Source organism: Sinocyclocheilus grahami, unplaced genomic scaffold, assembly GCF_001515645.1.
Source record: "Sinocyclocheilus grahami isolate Dianchi unplaced genomic scaffold, SAMN03320097.WGS_v1.1 scaffold582.1, whole genome shotgun sequence".
In the NCBI taxonomy this organism is placed as follows: domain Eukaryota; kingdom Metazoa; phylum Chordata; class Actinopteri; order Cypriniformes; family Cyprinidae; genus Sinocyclocheilus; species Sinocyclocheilus grahami.
Window position 1 is genome coordinate 895549 of NW_015505761.1, and position 8165 is coordinate 903713.

At 40.2% G+C, this 8165-nt stretch overlaps 1 pseudogene; it reads right to left on the minus strand.

Moving 5' to 3' along the window:
- LOC107556894 (serine/threonine-protein kinase pdik1l pseudogene) overlaps positions 1 to 1492 on the minus strand; it is a 5483-nt pseudogene extending 3991 nt beyond the window's left edge.
- Between the last annotated feature and the right edge of the window lie 6673 nt (positions 1493 to 8165).

Consider the following 8165-nt stretch of genomic DNA (forward strand, 5'->3'; position numbering starts at 1 on the left):
TGTGTGTGTGTGTGTGTGTGTGTGTGTGTGTGTGTGAGAGTGAGTGTGCGAGTGAGAGTGAGAGAGTGTGTGAGTGTGAGTGTGAGAGAGAGAGTGTGTGGGAGTGTGAGTGTGAGAGAGTGTGTGAGTGTGAGAGAGTGTGTGTGTGTGTGAGAGAGAGAGTGTGTGTGTGAGAGAGAGAGTGTGTGTGTGAGAGAGAGAGTGTGTGTGTGAGAGAGAGAGTGTGTGTGTGAGAGAGAGAGTGTGTGTGTGAGAGAGAGAGTGTGTGTGTGAGAGAGAGAGTGTGTGTGTGAGAGAGAGAGTGTGTGTGTGAGAGAGAGAGTGTGTGTGTGAGAGAGAGAGTGTGTGTGTGAGAGAGAGAGTGTGTGTGTGAGAGAGAGAGTGTGTGTGTGAGAGAGAGAGTGTGTGTGTGAGAGAGAGAGTGTGTGTGTGAGAGAGAGAGTGTGTGTGTGAGAGAGAGAGTGTGTGTGTGAGAGAGAGAGTGTGTGTGTGAGAGAGAGAGTGTGTGTGTGAGAGAGAGAGTGTGTGTGTGAGAGAGAGAGTGTGTGTGTGAGAGAGAGAGTGTGTGTGTGAGAGAGAGAGTGTGTGTGTGAGAGAGAGAGTGTGTGTGTGAGAGAGAGAGTGTGTGTGTGAGAGAGAGAGTGTGTGTGTGAGAGAGAGAGTGTGTGTGTGAGAGAGAGAGTGTGTGTGTGAGAGAGAGAGTGTGTGTGTGAGAGAGAGAGTGTGTGTGTGAGAGAGAGAGTGTGTGTGTGAGAGAGAGAGTGTGTGTGTGAGAGAGTGTGTGTGTGAGAGTGTGTGAGAGAGAGAGTGTGTGTGTGAGTGTGTGAGAAAGCGTGTGTGAGAGAGCGTGTGTGTGTGTGAGAGTGTGTGTGTGTGTGTGTGTGTGTGTGTGTGTGTGTGTGTGTGTGTGTGTGTGTGTGTGTGTGTGTGTGTAAGCAGCTTGACACGAGGAAACAGCGATCAAAGGGCAAAGCTAGCATTACACACTGACTGTTTAACTCTGGCTGAGGACAGTGAAGCAGAAATTGCAGTCGTGTTGTTAGTAAAGCAGTCGTGTGCCTGCGCTGTGTGCAAGGCCTGTCGGTGTTGTGTTTCTGCCCCAGCGCCGCGGTCTTCTCCTCTCCGGCTGGCTTCACACACCGCAGCAGCCCGTCACACGACAGCAGATACGCTGAATGCTCATATGTTGCTGTGACAGTAGCAGTTAAAGGTGTGTTTCATGACACAACGCCTCCAGCGGCGGCATGCACCTGCAGCAGCACGACACACACATGCTCGGACGAACACACGCACGCACGAGAGCAGCATTTACCTGTGCTCGACGTTATTCCCAATGTGCCTGATCTTCCTCTGCTCTGCTTCTCCCGGCAGCCATCATAAGCGCGGGTCCGCCGCACACGCGCCTCGCCTCTCTTTCTCTCAGGCAGCTGTGAGCGCGTGCCCGTGCGCGTGCCCGTGCTCAGAGGCGCGTCCGCGTCGGAGATTCCTCTTGCGCGCGCCCTGTGCCTGTCTTATAAATTGACAGGCAAGAGACTACTAGTTACATTTTTTTACTTAAGCTGCATCATTTATATGAATTCGTATTAAAAAAAAGACTGAATGACAATGACTGAAAAATTCTGAATGTTTCTTACACTGTACATCCCATGTATTAATGTATGATGGTTTTACAGAAATGACAATATTGCATAAGGCTTTATAGGCCAGTAATATTCAGAATACTCTGTGACAGGCTAAAACTAGCAAATAAGAACACAGGGCAGGGGCGCACACACACTGCTCTCAAACAAGAAGATCCAATTGCAGCTTTTATTAAAGAGTCCTAAAACAGTAATCCACATCGGGGCAAAATGCAGAAAAACAGGCACAAGGTAATCCACAAATAGAGTTAAAATACAACTAAAATAAACAGTGATTTTTAGTTTTTTTTAGGTAGGTCTAACATTAGTTTCAGGTACATATATTGAATAAAATAATGAAGTGTAAAACAGCATTGCATATTTGACTGTATAAATTAAAGATTGATCTTTATTAAAGTTACAAAAGCTATTCAGTAGGGGAAGTTGTAGCCTAATGGTTAGAGAGTCGACTCATAACCCAAAGGTTGTGGGTTCGAGTCTGGTACCGGCAGGGATTGTAGGTGGGGGGAGTGAATGTACAGCGCTCTCTCTCACCTTCAATACCACGACTGAGGTGCCCTTGAGCAAGGCATCAGACCCCCAACTGCTCCCCGGGCACCGCAGCATAAATGGCTGCCCACTGCTCCGGGTGTGTGTTCACGGTGTGTGTGTTCAGTGCTGTGTGGGTGCACTTAGGATGGGATAAATGCAGAGCACTAATGCTTTCACACCCGGCCCGTTGTTTCGGAACCTGGCGTGTTTCCCCCCTTAACTCGGTTCGTTTGGGCATATGTGAACACGGCAATCGTGCTCGGATCCGCGCCAAAACAATCGGTCCGAGATCGCCACGCCAAGAGGTGGTCTCGGCTCGATTGAAAACGAACTCTGGAGTGGTCACAATCAAAGCACACTTGATTTTATAATGCCGTCTTATTGCTCTTTTTTGTAGGTGAAGAGGCGGATGACATGCGTGACAGCGAAGTGGAATCCCGGAAAATAAACCGTGGAACTTTGACCAACGAGAGAACAGTTTACTCGCGCGTGACTTGTGTTAACAAATTTGGTCCGTTTAGAAACTTTGCCGTGTGAAAGCGAACCGCACCGAGAATGAAAAGCAACATTGTAATAACTTTAATCCCCGTTTCGGAACAAAGCAATCGATCTACAGGTGTGAAAGCAGAAAGTGCTGTCACTTTAAGAGAATGCTCTGATCCAGTGCACTGATGCAGTACGTTCAGCCGGCTACGTCTGCTATAGGATACTTACCAATTATTTTGACATAATTTGTGTGTGAATTTGTCCATTTAAACACAGTACTTCAGAGAGAGCTTAATATTTGCCCGCGTTCTGAGGACAGCATTCACATTGAACAAGAGAATGGTTGTCCACGTTTCTTTTATCGCTGTTGTTGTAATGTATTGGGAAGCCAGAATGCGCATCCATCAACAGAAACATATATTAGCCGAACCCTGTTTGTTATATGTGTTATTTATGGCCAACCATATTACAGATGCTTTTTCAGATTTAAGTTGAACCGCGGTCCTAGCGCGTGCCGAACCGTGTGTGGAGAACCGTACGGTTCGATTTTTTTCCGTGAACCGTTCCACCCCTAATATATATACATATCAGGGGCGTAGCCATCACTTCAGAAGTGAGGGGGACAGAAATGTTATATATATATCATATAGAATATTACAATATAACATTTCTGTAATCTATATAACCTACCATTCAACAGATTTTGAACAGTAAGATTTTTAATGTTTTATAAAGAAGTCTCTTCTGCTCACCAAGCATGAATTTATTTGATTGAAAGTACAGCAAAAGCAGTAATGTTGTGAAATATTTCAATATTATCAATATTTAAAACAGTTGAGTAATTTTTTTCTGGATTCTTTGATGAATAGAAGGATCCAAAGATCAGTATTTATGTGAAATAAAAAGCTTTTGTAACATTATACACTATACCATTCAAAAGCTTAGAGTCTGTATAATTTTTTTTTGGAAAATAAATGATAGGAATGAACACTTTTATTTAGCAAGGATGCTTTAAATTGATCAAAAGTGATAATAAAGACATTTATAATGTTATCAAATAAATCTTTCAGATAGCCTAAATGTTCTTCTGAACTTTCTATTCATCAAAGAAACCTGAAAAAATTATACTCTGCTGTTTTCAACATAATAATAATAATAATAATAAATGTTTTTTGAGCAGCAAATCAGAATATCAGAATGATTTCTGAAGGATCACGTGACTGGAGTAATTATGCTAAATATTTGGCTTTGAAATCACAATAAATTACATTTTAAAATATATTCAAATAGAAAAGTTATTTTAAACAACCTAGTAAAAATATTTCAATATTTGTTTTGCTGTACTTTGGATCTAATAAATGCAGGCTTGGTGAACAGAAGAGACTTCTTTAAAAAACATTAAAAACTTTTGACTGGTGTGTAGTCAACTTTAATTGTTCTCTCATTTCTAGCTTTTAACTGGCTTAGAAATCAGATAACTGCTGGACAGTAACCAATAATAATAATTTGTTTATAAACTACAAACACTTTTTTTATCACATAATAAGGCAGAATAGTTTCTATACTGTAATAAATGCTATGTCAGTTAGCACTGCATTGTTCATATACTTTATTTATTACCTGGAGATGACTTGACAAACACAAATAAACCATATATTGTCGCAATCATATGTTTAATGTCTTCATGTTTACAAACATTTCTGTTTTTCTATGAAAACAACTGTTTTCATACAGCGATAGCTGGACGCTTTTGTACATATTAGGAATTTCCTCGTACGACCCTAATATTGGCACATTTGGTAAATATGAGCAAAACAGTTGGTGAAAGTAATGTCTATGCTGTTTAATTCAATATTAAAAATAATAATAATAAATCCAACCTTTAAAAGAAGAAAAAAAAATACATACAATTTTTTTTTTCTACAGAACATGTCACAGCACTGGCACCCCTAAAAATTTAAGTAGGCCTAAATCGAATATCAAACTGTATAAAAGTATATTCCATTCATACTGTAGACTTTTAAGTTCAGCCATAGACTAAAAACACGACAGGCAATGTCTGCAGCCATTGTATTTTCATGTCTTTGTCAGGTCTGTGCTCAAAAAGTTAAAGGGACATTTTATTAGTGCTACACATTATCAAATTTACAATAAAAGATTATTACATAAGTGAAGTTTACCATATTTAGAGAAAGTGTTGACCAAAAACTTTTTGTTTTTTTGCTATTCCAAAAGCAGGCCTAATTCAAATGTGGGTCCTCATTACACTGAGAACCAAAAGGTAGTCTATAATTATAATCTTCTTCCACGCATAGCCTCCAGCATGACATATATTAAATATAGCAGTGTTTCTGTAGTATTGCTTGGCATTTAACAAAAGTCATCATAATCAGTGTTCAGTTTATCCTTGTAACGGGGAGACTGAGACGAGAGGCGTGCGGGTCCATCTGCAGTGCTTTATTTAAAGACGTGGTCAAAACAGGAATAGGTCAACAGCAATAACAGGTACAGCATAGGCAACACAAAAGAGTTATCCAGAGACAGGCGTGGGTCAATCGACAGCGAACGTAATCCAGAGGGCGAGGCAAACGGGTAATCCACAAACAGGCAATATTTTAGGTGAGGTGCAAACAAAGTCCAAGACAACACGGCAAAAGGATAATCCAAGACAGGCTAAAGTCCAAGGCAGGCAGAGAACAGGCAGGACGAGATAAACAGGCTAGGCTCAGAACACGGAAGAATCAGGCAACAAACAGGACTAGACTAGACTTAGGAAACACCGGAATGGCTCTGTAATGTAGCTATCACTAACCCAGCGATAAACGCAAACAATACTCGTATTTATAGTGTGTGTGATTGGCTACAGGTGAGAGTGTAATCAGTGAAATTGAACATGGGAAATGTAGTCCGGGGTAACATGTAACAGTCTGTGTAATGGCAGAGTCAATGTAATGGAAGGGCGACCTCTGGTGGCAATCGGACGGCATGCCACGGACCGGATTCGTAACAATCCTCCAGTGGTTGTAGTGAAGTATGTTTTTTGAGGAAAACATTTCAAGAATCTCTTCCATATAGTGGACTTCTATGGTGCCCGCGAGTTTGAACTTCCAAAATGCAGTTTACATGCAGCTTCAAAGGGCTCTAAACGATCCCAGCCGAGGAAGAAGGGTCTTATCTTATTCTCCTTTAAATGTTGCTTCTATAAGTTCATAATTAACGCTTCCATGTCCATCTCCTGTTGTCCGCTCACATCAAAATCTGTGCACCCACAACTGTTTTGGCTTGTAAATGGTGTTTGATCTGTGCATATTTCTCTCCTGATTCAGACAAGACTACTTTTTCACTGGAGCAAGCAATATTATGGGTAGAGGACTCATTTGAATTCAAACATTAACTGATGGTCTGGAGTGCTGTGGATTACTTGTGGATTACTGTGATGTTTTTATCAGCTGTTTGGACTCTCATTCTGACGGCACCCATTCACTGCAGAGGATCCCTTGGTGAGAAAGAGATGTAATGCTACATTTCTCCAGATCTGATGAAGAAACAAACCCATCTACATCTTAATGGCCCGAGGATGAGTGTATTTGTAGCATATTTTTCACATTTTTCCTTTTAATCAATGTGCCAAACCACCACAGCACGTGTGAAAGAAACACAATGCCAGCATGATCATAAAAAGATATTTATTCACTAGAAAGCGGTTGTCAATGTTAACACTAAAACACATTATTGGGGGCATCATTCTTTGCATGCTTTGTCACGATGAACTGGAGATGAAAGCGTTCTCTCTGAAACCACTCAACGTGGATAACAGCAAAGGAAAGTCCATAAACTGAGCTGCACGCTATTTGTTTGCCATATTCAATGTGGCTACATTCTTTGGTCACGGGAACACTAAATGTATTTGCCTTTATCAAACACACATGGAACAAACAGTCCTGACCACTCCTGAATGACAACACAAGATGACTGAAGGACACACAAACTGAACATGAGCAGGGCTTCATATTTGTGCAACATCTGGAGCCCTGAGCATCAGCGAGCAACAAAAAATGAGAATTATTATAATAATAAAACAATCAAGGTCACCAACACTGATTATCCTCTTCATTAATTAAAACCAAACAAGAAATAATTAACATATTCCTGAGTTAACAATCTCAGAGTACATTATTATAAAAAAAAAATTAAAAAGCGTACTGGAGCAATTTTACAGTTGCACTTCTCCTGCCAGTTGGTCTAAATGCAAACCACAAATTCACACACATTTGACCAAATCTGAGTTTAAACAGTGCAACTACATTGCAAACGATCGCACGTCCCGAATTAAATACATTAAACCTAGAAAAATAAATCTAAAGCACACACTCACTTATCTCTCTCTCGCTCTCTCTCTTTCTCTCTCTCACACACACACACACACACACACACACGAACACGCAAACACACACACACTTAAATGGACAGTATTCTGGTAACAATGTCCATTTAATACATTTCAACACACCCTGAGGTAGATTTGTATAGATTCAAAACAAGTTATGTACTTGTTCTCGCTTTAAATAAAGATAAAAAAGAAACAATACAATAAAATATTGAAATATTGAAAAAGGAATATACAATAATGGCATGAACTAAGATAGAATACAATCTTATCAATGAGAAAGAAACCTTCACATCCTTTAAACTGAAAACTTCGAGTTTTCAACAGGTTGTTTGAGGCGAGACCCATCCACCCAACACTATATCCAACTACTCTAACACCTACTTCCATGCAATAACATACTAAAACCATTTCAGGTTATTCTGAGGGACAAATTAGCCTCCAAACAGCAAAACACTCTTGTGGAGCAGTGATGTGCCGTTAGTTTTGAGGTTACTAACCAACCATTGTAACACTCAACCTGTGCTCAAACACATGCAGTGCTTGAAAACAAACCGGTTGTGCTTTGCTGCAAGAAATGGTACAAATGTGTATTTGTCCATCCACTGAGTTCCTGAAAGTTTGAGGATTATGTCAAATGTACAAAAAGGCTAAACACACGATTTATTATGCTTTCATTTGGCAAAGACTATAGACGCTTTCCTCAAATGCAGTGAAGCCTGACAGCTCAGTTGCTCCCCGTCAAAACGAGAACAAACCTGAACTTCATGCAGTCATGGGGATAAATCATACAAACAAAATAATTTGAAATCTCTGGTTTAGGCCATAAATAAAAATTAGTGCATCAAAATCATTCTCAGCGACTGTTAATTCTAGTCACCAGCTGTCAATCAGTTCCCTACTACAGATAAAAACATTTAACTATGAACTAATTATCAAGCGGATTCAGCTCTTGTTGTGACTGAGAGCAAATTGAGTCCATCGTAACATCACAGAGTTTGAGGTCAGTTTGTGTGGCTACAAATAAATAACTGGTTTAAAAAAAAAAAAAAAAAAAAGATTACAATTGTTATTTACAATAAAGTGAGATCTAGTCAGGATCTCCTCTTGGAATAATCTTC